The sequence below is a fragment of the Miscanthus floridulus genome, chromosome 3 (genome assembly GCF_019320115.1).
Source record: "Miscanthus floridulus cultivar M001 chromosome 3, ASM1932011v1, whole genome shotgun sequence".
NCBI classification, from domain to species: Eukaryota; Viridiplantae; Streptophyta; class Magnoliopsida; order Poales; family Poaceae; genus Miscanthus; species Miscanthus floridulus.
Window position 1 is genome coordinate 17,235,423 of NC_089582.1, and position 11,095 is coordinate 17,246,517.

Genomic DNA, 11,095 nt, shown 5'->3' on the forward strand with positions numbered 1-11,095 from the left:
TTAGCCCATTTCAAAGGCCCATGCAAGTATCCTATATTTTCCTCCTGAAGTTTCCACACTCGAATGCCTTTTTTATAGAATATAAAAAGGATTGGCTCAACCGGTCAAACTTGGAGGCCCACCAAAATAAGTTCCATAAGAATGCCATGAGAGTGATTCGCTAAGAATGCCATGAGAGTGATTCGCTAAGAATGCCATGAGAGTGATTCACAGTGACAATGGCAAAGAATTCAAGAATACTCATTTTGAAACCTTTTGAGCTTCTTTGGGCCCCGAGCATCAGTTTTCCTCTCCTTATATCCCCCAGCAAAATGGTGTTGAGCGCAAGAATCGGACCCTTGTTGAGATGGCTAGGACGATGCTCATGAGCTACAGGACTCCTAGGAGATATTGGGCCGAGGCGATCAACACAGCTTGCCATGTCTCCAATAGCATTTTTCTTCGAGCTTTCATGAAGCAGACTTCTTATGAGCTGCGATTCGGACGACCACCCAAGGTAAGTCACTTCAGGGTGTTTGGGTGCAAATGCTTCATCCTAAAACAAGGTAATTTGGACAAGTTCGAGTCCAGGTCTTCCGACGGTATTTTTCTTGGTTATGATTCTCACTCTCATGCATATCATGTTCTTAACCTTGAAACTAACCGAGCTAGTAGAGACCTGTGAGGTCACATTCGATGAAACCATGCCTTGTTCCACTTCTGTCTTTGATTATGCAGGTGATCATGAGATTGGTGAGAGTATCTTTGTGGAGGAGCAAGAAGATGCCGATTGGGGTGATCTCGAGCTGACTCCACTGGCTGCCCCTCTCAAGCCTATGACGTCTACTTCAGCTCACGGCCCCGATCCTTCTTCTTCCTCTACTTGGGGTCTGTTCGAGCAGCTTCCTCAGCCTGCGCAGACTGCACCTGAGGAGGTCCCAGCTGCTGTTGAGGGGGAGGCGACCTCTTCAAGGGAGGCACCACGACACATTCAGCGTCGCCACCCACCTCAGACCATGATTGGCGACATCGACCAGTGAGTCACGCGGTCCAGGTCATATCACATCTTACACCTCTAGCATGGGGTCCTCCAAGACTTTGCATGTGGCGTGCGTGGCATCCGGGTATGGTGAGAGCAACAATGGATCGATCTCAAAGAGGCCCCGTATATGGCATGTCTCGCTGGTCGACCCACCGTCACCTTTTCGGGTAGCACTATCGGTGGTGACAGTAGTGGAGTCCGTTGCCGCGGCGATGTCGTCCCCGGTCGGCCATCGTCGGCGTCTTCGACGTCTCCGATGTCAACGCCCTCCACCGCCGCGCCCAGCTACACTCGGCACAGCTCCAACCGAGCCTGGCGTGTCGCCCTGAGTGTGTGAGGGGTCGCGGTGACCCTAGGCAAAGCGTCGAGGTAGGGTGCCCAAGTCATTAGGAATGATGGTCCTAGCTGAACCCGCCGCCCGCAGTAGCTTGCAGTCACGTGCACGTGGCTGCTCTGCTTGTAGTCCCTGGCGAGGTGGCGGAAGCCGTGGCAGCGCACGCAACACCGGTGCAACCGGCAAGTTGCTACCCAGTGCGAGTAGCAAAGGTAGTTGAAACATCTATCGTGGAGCTTGGGTGGGATCTTTTGAGTCTGCGATAGCTGCTTTGCGCCATGGCGATGCTCATCCGTGTCGGCCGCAGGTCGCGCCTCCTACCGAGCAAGGATCTCCCACCACCCATCGACGTTAGGGACGGAGACCCATCGTCAAGAAGACGTGACACGAGGGCCAAGGCGTTGGTGGGCGGGGATGTGGCCATCCACTGGCCGAGCAGGCATGCCGCACATGCACCATCTAGGGGCATGGTCGGCTGTGTTTCCAACGCCTTCGCCCATTCCTCTGCCATCCTCCGTTTGCTCTGCAGCAGACCAGACCCTCGAATGAGCGAGGCTAGGCGCACACGGGGGACGCAATGGGCGGTTTCACGGGTCGACGAACAACATCTAGGTAGGTGGCGGCTGAAGCGGTCATCGTCGGAATCCTCAAGACTGGCATCGTCCGCGCACCGATGACGCTTAGAGCGCCCTCCCGGGGAGTCGCTCGGGAAGAATGGGGCCGTGGCTGGAGAGAGGGAGTTGACCGCAGGTGCCATAGCGTCCTCTAGGGAGCCCACGGGCCCAAAAGGTACAGCCTCGGACCCGGACGATGCGGATTCGAGTAGATCGACGGCGGTCGGGGACCTGCCGCCACCAGCACTCCCTTCATCGGCAGTCATCGTCGACGGCAAAGGCCTAGGGCCCGGCGACCTTCGGTGCCATCCTACACGCCGACCCTAGCTCCGGTGCCGAGCAGCTGGCCTGGCGCGTTATTGGCCCGTCACCTCTACAGGCACCGACGTCATGGCCACGCTACGGGGGAGGGGGCTGCGGTGGGGAAAGAAGGGAGGGGAGGGGAGGGGAGGTGGAGGTGGCCACTATGGCCAGAGTAGCAGCCATCGCGACCGACGGCGGTGGCACCCTTGACGGGGAGGAGGCGCGGCCAGCCCACTCACGCGCTGCAGCAAGGAGTCCGCGGTGGAGGCCAAGCCGCGCTCACGTGCTCATCTGAGCATGATTGAGGAGAGGGGGAGGTGGATGCAGAGGGCAGGGGAGGGGATCAGAGGGCGCCAGCGCCGGGGTGGTGGCCGGCGCCGGGGAGGCCAGGGGCCAGGGGCGGATCTACAGTAGTAGCATGGGGGTACAGCTGTCCCCCCAAAATTTCTGAAAAAAATCAAGTATATATATTCTTTAATATCTTGTATATGTATAATACTCTTTCTAGGCCCAGCTGCAGCCCATTTTCAAACGTACAGCAGCCCATTTCCAAACATATTGACGTATAATAAGCACTTTGCCGATCTGCCGAATACGAAACGACGCGTCACAGCTCACAGCGATACAACTCCTTCCTCAACCCCGCCCGCCGCCGTTGCGAAGACGGAAACCCTCATCGTCGTCGTTCGGTCGTTGTCTGACGGCCGGCCGGCTGGCTGAGGCGCTGCTTGCCTGCTTCCGATTTCTGACCTTTCCTTCGGCCGTCTGCCCGTCCTACACGCTACGCCAATATGCCCAGGAACTGCCAAACTGACAAGTTGCAAAGGGTAAAAATTCAATCTTGTTCTATTGCGATCACTGATCAATCATTTTTTTACCGGAATATTCCCATCAATAATGAGTTCTAGTTTGTGGAATCCCTCTTCTATCTTCTAATTTGACCGATTATTGCATACTGCAGAACATCAAGGATCAAGTAGCATGAAGAGGAATAACAATCTTGCATCTCTATGGAATGCTCATGCTCAGAAACAGAAAGCACAAAAGGTGTCTTCTTCCACTCCAAATCAACTAATTATTCATGATCAGCAAGTAGGACCTAAAATTCCTTGTGAGGAAGAAATACATGAGACACAGGAGATGGAAATGGAAGATCAAGAAGCAAGACCTGAAAATCCTAGTGACGAAGAAATACATGAGGAACAAGAGACAGAAGAGGGAATTTATGATGTTGATCGTCTTCCCCATGATCCTGGAAAGAGGATCCCCATCATCCAATATTCTGCCAATGAGCAAGATGCAGTGAGATGAGGATATATTGCAAAAGGGCCATGCCAGCCAAGGACATATAATTTTCCACAGCGACAAATTGGTGGTAAGCGTCGCTTTCCGGTTAGATGGTTTGACAAGTATGATTGGCTTGAGTACAGTGTGGAAAAGGATGCTGCCTTCTGCTTTGTTTGTTATTTGTTTGTGGATACAGCTAATTATGTTGGTGGTGATGCTTTTGTGAATAGTGGGTTTAGAAAATGGAACCAGCCTGCAAAACTTGACTTGCATGTTGGAAGCATTACAAGCACCCACAATGAAGCTCTTGAGAAATTTACTAATTTCATTAGGCCAAGAGCATCAATAGCAAGTACTTACATTAAGCACACCACAGAAGAAAAAGTTAAATATAAGGCGCGCTTAACCTACTCAATTGGTTGTTTGAGGTTTCTTTTGCGTCAAGGGCTGTCTTGTCGGGGACATGATGAAAGTGACACATCTAGCAATATGGGGAATTTTAAGGAACTCCAAAAATGGTTGGGTGAAATGTTTGAAGATGTTAGAAAGGTTACAGGACAGAATGCTCCCAAGAATTGTCAGATGACTGCCCATTCCATACAAACAGATATCATTAACTGTTGTGCCAAAGAAACTAGCAAACTTATTATTGAAGATCTTAGAGATGACTACTTTTCTATACTTGCTGATGAATCTAGTGATGTTTACCAAAAGGAACAGTTAGCTCTTTGCATAAGGTATGTTGACAAAAAAGGGAGGGTTATAGAAAGATTCCTTGATATTGTTCATGTTCAGGATACTACTTCTTCAACACTAAAAGATGCAATAGTGTCTCTTCTTATGGAGCACAAATTGACATTATCTAAATGTCGTGGTCAAGGATATGATGGAGCTAGTAACATGAAGGGGGAAATCAATGGGCTGAAAACAAAAATCATGGACGAATCTCCTTCAGCATACTATATTCATTGCTTTGCGCACCAACTCCAATTGACTCTTGTTGCTGTTGCCAAACAAAATGATGACTGTGTCGCATTTTTTGATTGTGTCACAAATATTTTGAATGTTGTTGGGATTTCTTGTAGAAAGCATCACATGCTTAGAGAAGCCCAGGCACAGGATGTTTTGGAAGCTTTAGAACAGGGTGAAATTGAAACAGGACAAGGTTTAAATCAAGAGATGGGTCTGGGTAGGCCAGGAGATACTCGATGGGGAACTCACTACAAGACTATTTCTCGTATTATTGCAATGTATCCCACACTCCGGAAAGTTCTTGGGAAGATCTCAAAAGATAAATCTCAATCTGAGCGTATAAAAGCTCAAAATTGCTTGACAGTAATTGAGTCATTTGACTTTATATTCATGGCACACTTATTGCTGACCATATTTGGATATACTGATGAGTTATGCAAGGCTTTGCAAAAAAGGGATCAAGACATTATTAATGCTATTGAACTTGTTGAGATGACTAAGTTCCATTTGCAAGTGTTGCGAGAGGACAATGAATGGGAAACCTTTCTGAAGGATGTCACATCTTTTTGTGTTAAACATCGAGTCAAGGTTCCTGATATGGATGGTTTTTATGTGCCTGTGGGGAGACCAAAACGTTACTTTGTGAAAGTAAAGAATCTTCATCGGTTCCATGTTGAAATGTTTCTAAGTGTCATTGATATGCAACTCCAAGAGCTCAATAGCAGGTTTGATAATATATCTTGCTTATTATTTTATTATTGTTCAGCTTTTTTGTTTTTTCCTTTCGTAATAATTTATTTTCTCCTTACTAGGGCATGTTTGATGAAGTTAATACAGAGCTTCTTGTTTGCATGGCTGCTCTAAATTCAGCTAATTCATTTGCTGCTTTTGATAAAGATAAACTTATGAAACTTGCAAAGTTTTATCCTCAAGATTTTACAAGTACAGATTTGGTCCAACTTTCTTCGCAGCTTAATATGTTTATTGTTGATGTGCGAAACGACACAAGGTTTCAACAAGTGAAGAATCTTAATGAGCTATCTATCAAACTAGTTGAGACAAAGAAGCATGATCGCTTTAAACAGGTTTATTTATTGCTGAAATTGGTCCTCATCCTTCCCGTAGCTACTGCAAGTGTTGAGAGAGTCTTTTCAGGAATGAACTATGTGAAGACCAAGCTTCGGAATAAGATGGGTGATCAATACTTAAATGATTGTTTGGTCACATTTATTGAGCGTGACTTTTTTCGACGTGTAAGCAATGAAGATATCATTAAACGCTTTCAAGCCATGGCGGAACGGCGTGTGAAGCTTTAGCTGGAAACTTGTATTAGTATATTAGAATTATGGAAAGTTGAAAACATGTAACTTATCACAACTATTTTATCATCGTTTAGTGATCTAATTATGTCGTGTCCATGTTCGTTGACTATATCGTTTTCGTCCGTACCCCCATGATTGAAATCCTAGATCCGCCACTGGCAGGGGCTCCTAGGGTTGGGAGCGCATGGGGTGCGAGGCTCCTTGACTTGTATGGTGTGTTGTCGAGTTCGCTCATCAGAGCAAAAATTGGAGTTACTCTATACTCATACAAGAAAGAAATAAAAAAGCTCCCTATTCCTTCCATCTCTCGTGTTTAATATTGTGCTTGTGTTCTTGATCCATATAACGATTTCTCAACATGCCTCAGGATAATGCTTAAGGTTGCTGAAAATTTGGACAGAACACAAGGATTAGGTCATTAGCTAGTCAAAATGCGGGGGAGCTTATCTAAAACTGAAACCCAGGTCAAACTGAAACCAAAATTACAGATTTTGTGAGTTATTTACTTTGGCTCATTTTATTTAGTTTCAGCCGGTTTTTGCTCACCCTTAGCAACAATGGAATTGGTTATGAAGTTGAAGACTACGTATACCATATAATCTTTATAAAAAACAAGACGTATATACCAGAGTAATTAAGTCGGTAACAAGTCAACGCTCAGGGACAATTGCCACCCCATTTTTTACAAGGTCAGTATATTTCATAGATGAACTGGAACCGGAACTCTGGAAGGTTAATTATCATCCACATGTTTACATTCAAGTCTCGGTTGCCGTGTTGGCTGTGTGGTTATTCCGTCCTATCCTTCTCCACTCCAGGTTCAGAATGAGACTGCAAGTCAGAGACGTGGAACGACCGGCAGGTACAGAAATTTCCACACGATGACAAGACCATCTAAAATTGACAGCCCAGACCAAGCCAAATCCACAACGCGCATCTGTGGACCCAGCCGAGGCAACTGCCACCCGCAGTCGACTCGTTGCTGGACCTAATGTTGGTTGAAGTGGCGATCTAAATTCCGCCATCAAACTGTCGCTCCGCTTCACAAACAGGCCATTGGGACATGGCCACCTTCGTGGCTGACAATCCTAGCGATGTCCAGCCGGTCTTGACTTCGCCTAGGGAAATGGAGATGCTGGGCGCGCCGAGGGACTTCGCGAGAGATGACGACGTGGGTGGGCTAGCGTCGCTGGGGCCTGTCGAAACGCTGGAGGCGCGGCTTTGCCTTCCGTTGCAGACGCCCCTCATCCCCTGACCACCTAGGCTGTGTAGGCCTAGGATGCCGGTCTCCATTCGGTCGCTGCGGCGCAGTGAACGCCTTGCGGCGAAGCCACGCGAGGCGGACTCCACCAAGCAGGCTCAATGCGTGCTCATGCAGAACCTGGGAGTGGTAGCTAGCTCGACCAGCGTCGACTCTGAGACGGTGCGCAAGAACAAATCTACCTTCCGGGAACCGTTGTCGGCCTCCACGCAGGAGGCGCTGCAGCTTCTTTTCGGTGGGGAATTTGACCCGTTGGCCATGAACTTAGATATGATCGGGATGGACGAGGTTTGAGGTGTTTCCTTCTTTTAGTCGTAAAATTGTATCTTGTGTAATCACAACCACGTGCGAGTAGCGTGAGAGGTGTGGGCTGTAGGTTTCGGTAATCTTTGGATTATTGTAACTTGATAGTTTTGTAACAAAAGTTTCTACTCCAGCTTAATGAAAAACGTGCCAAGGCACGATCTCGAAAAAAAATACTCCATGTATGTGTCCAAAAAGATTACCAAACACAAGGATTAGGTCATCATTACCTAGTCAAAATGTGTGGGAGGTGTGCTTAGGGGCAGCTCCACAACATATTGGTTTTCCGCAACTAAAAAACGGATCACATGGAACCCAAATGACAGATTGTTGTGGTTGCTTCTGCTCATTTTTTTAGGTTCAGCCGAGTTTTGCTCACCTCTAGCAGAATGAGACCGCAGTATTTGTGAAAAAGGACGTATATATCACAACCAGCCCTTGTTTAGTTGCCCGATTTTGGACAACCAAAATCACTGTGCCAACACGGTAGCCACTGTAGCGTTTCGTTTGTATTTGGTAATAATTGTCCAATCGTTGACTAATTAGGCTCAAAACGTTCGTCTCGCAAAGTACGACCAAACTGTGCAATTAGTTTTTGATTTCGTCAACATTTAGTACTCCATGCATGTACCGTAAATTGATGTGACAGGAAATCTTCTTTTTGCATAATGCCAAACTTTGGATTCGGTGGTAACTAAACGCCCCCCAGTCAACAACCGTGGGACCAACGGCGAGTACAGGATTGTCCACACGCCATGACAGGACCACCAACTTAAATTGAATTGACAGCCCAACAAAGCCACAACGCGCATTTGTTTGTTAGGCTTGTTTAGAGTGGGGTTAGGAATCAGTATTTGGCACTGTAGTACTTTCGTTTGTATTTGACAATTATTGTCCAATCATGGCCTAACTAGGCTCAAAAGATTCGTCTCGTAATTTACAATCACACTGTGTAATTAATTATTTTTTTATCTATATTTAATACTCCATGCATGTGTTCAAAGATTTGATGTGACGGAGAGAAAGTGAAAAAACTTACAATCTAAACAAGGACTTAGACAAATTATTATTTTGAACCGAGCCAAGATTCCGCCTGCATAAATAAAGCTAGGTTAGCATATTTGCAGAGTACGCTGCAGTACTCTGCTGCTGCTTTCCAAAGTCCAATGATGTTCTCCAAGAGCTTGGCCTTTGCCATTCCGTTCCTGCTCCCACTTGTCCTCGCCACCATCGCCGACGAGGAGTTCGTGCTCAATGGATTCAGTGATTCTTCCGGCTGGGACCTCCAAGGTTCGGCTGTAATGCTGAAAAATGGTATCCTCAGCCTCGGCACCACCAACGCCGGTATAGTCCAACCCAAGAGCCATGCTTTCTATCCATCTCCGTTCCAGATGCGTAACCTCACCGACAGCTCTATCTTCTCCTTCTCCGCCACCTTCGCCTTCTCTATACTTCCTTCCGATTGTGACGAATCGCCAAACAGCCTATACAGATACAGTAGTACAGACGACGGAATTACCTTTGTCATCGCCCCAAACACCAGCTTCACCAATGTAACCAGTTATGGCTCCTTCGGTCTTCTTGACCCCAACAACAATGGCAAATTGTCAAATCACCTGGTCTCCATTGAGCTAGATATCAGATACAACAGAGAGTTTGGTGACATAGATGACAACCATGTTGGCATCAACATTAACAGCTTGAATTCTTCAGTATCCTCTCCAGCAGGCTACTACACGGATGATACATTCTCTGATTTGCACCCACTGCGGCTGTCCAGTGGCAAGGAGATGCAAGTATGGATAGATTATGACCAAAGGCTTATGCAACTCAACGTCAGTCTGGCTCCTATCCCAGAACCAAAGCCCAAGCACTCTTTGCTATCTCACACTATTGATCTTTCGCAAGTGCTGCTAGATTACATGTATGTCGGCTTCTCATCATCGTCCTGGGATAGTTATAGTGGTTTCATTCTCGGCTGCAGCTTCAAGATGAACGGAGAACCTGCATCACTTGACTACTCCAAGTTGCCGAGAGTAAATACAACCCAACCTGTTACCTCCAGACGTCGGCCGTTCCTGTTTCCGTCTGCGTCTCAGTCTTTTAAAGTTGCTTTTCCTATCTTGTTTTTTCTTGGTTCAGCTGGGACCCTAATACTGCTTGTGCCCATCATCCTAGTTGTGAGAAGATGCTACAGGTACCGGGAGATCCGTGAGGACTGGGAGCTCGAGTTCGGACCCCACCGGTTCTCATACAAGGACCTATTCCATGCAACAGATGGCTTTAAGGACAAGCAGTTGCTTGGGACAGGGGGATTTGGGAAGGTATACAAAGGACTGCTTCAATTATCAAAGCAGGAGGTTGCAGTGAAGGTCATGTCCCACGACTCCAAGCAAGGGATGAAAGAGTTTGTTGCAGAGGTTGTAAGTATGGGCCGCCTTCGGCATCGTAACCTTGTGCAGTTACTTGGGTATTGCCGTCGCAAAGGTGAATTGTTGCTGGTCTACGAGTACATGCCAAATGGTAGCCTTGATAAGCACTTGTACAACCTCGACCCGGAGAAGCCTTCCTTGGGTTGGGCTCTTAGGTTCGAGATCATCAAGGGTGTGGCATCAGGGCTCTTTTACCTGCATGAGGAATGGGAGCAGGTTGTCATACACCGGGATGTCAAGGCAAGCAACAGTGCTTCTTGATGGTGAGATGAACGGACGACTAGGTGACTTTGGCCTAGCTAGGTTGCACGACCATGGAGTTGAGGCACATACAACATGTGTTGCAGGAACTAGGGGCTACATATCACCCGAATTAGCAAGGCTTGGAAAGGCCACAAAAGCAACTGATGTGTTCGCGTTCAGCGCGTTCATCCTGGAGGTTGCCTGTGGTAGGCGACCGGTCGGGATGAATTCCCATGGTGAACCTCAACTCCTGGTGGATTTCGTGCTGAAGTTTTGGCAGCGCGATCTGATTGTTTGCATGATGGATCCTAGGTTGGGAGAAGAATATGTGATGGAGGAGGCAGAGCTGGTGCTGAAGCTTGGGCTTCTTTGCTCACACCCATCCCCAGTCAACAGGCCAAGCATGAGGCTTGTCATGCAGTATTTATGTGGTGACACTCCATTCCCGGAGATGCCAGATGCTTATCTGAACATCAGGAGCATGAGTGAGCTGCACAACAATGAAATTGCCTCTGGTGAATACGATCTCCAGTATACCTCAGTCCAGACCAGTATAAGCAGTCTCTCAGGAGGGAGATGAAATCATCGATAAAATAATGTATGATGTGCTTGTCATGGAGTAGGATAAGTTATTTGGAAGAGTGTAGAATGGCTTGCTTCATATATACCTGTACTCTGTACTGTCTTTATGAATGCCAATGTCAATGATTCCTCCCTTCTTTCAGCTACCAGTGTGGTTAAACTGCTAGAGTACACTCCCAACATTTTGTCCAGGTAGCTGTACCATTACAAGACGCACTGTTGCATCCATGTTGTTGTAACACGGCTTCGGCGGGTGGCGAAGGCCTCCGACAGCGAGGTGTTGCCAAGGCGTCTTCGACCGTCTTAGGGCGGAGACCTGGCGCTGACTAAAGGAACTTTCCTGGCTATGCTCGAAGGGCGCTGCACGAGGTTCAGCGCCCTCGTCGCGGATTCCGCCCGGGCCAGGCACATACATCTCCGA

General features: G+C 47.6%; 2 pseudogenes; both read left to right on the plus strand.

Annotated features, from left to right (window-relative positions):
* Positions 1-1,633: 1,633 nt before the first annotated feature.
* Positions 1,634-5,974, plus strand: LOC136543266 (uncharacterized; annotated as a pseudogene).
* A 2,591-nt stretch (positions 5,975-8,565) lies between these two features.
* On the plus strand, positions 8,566-10,826 carry LOC136541409 (L-type lectin-domain containing receptor kinase SIT2-like; annotated as a pseudogene).
* Positions 10,827-11,095: the final 269 nt, after the last annotated feature.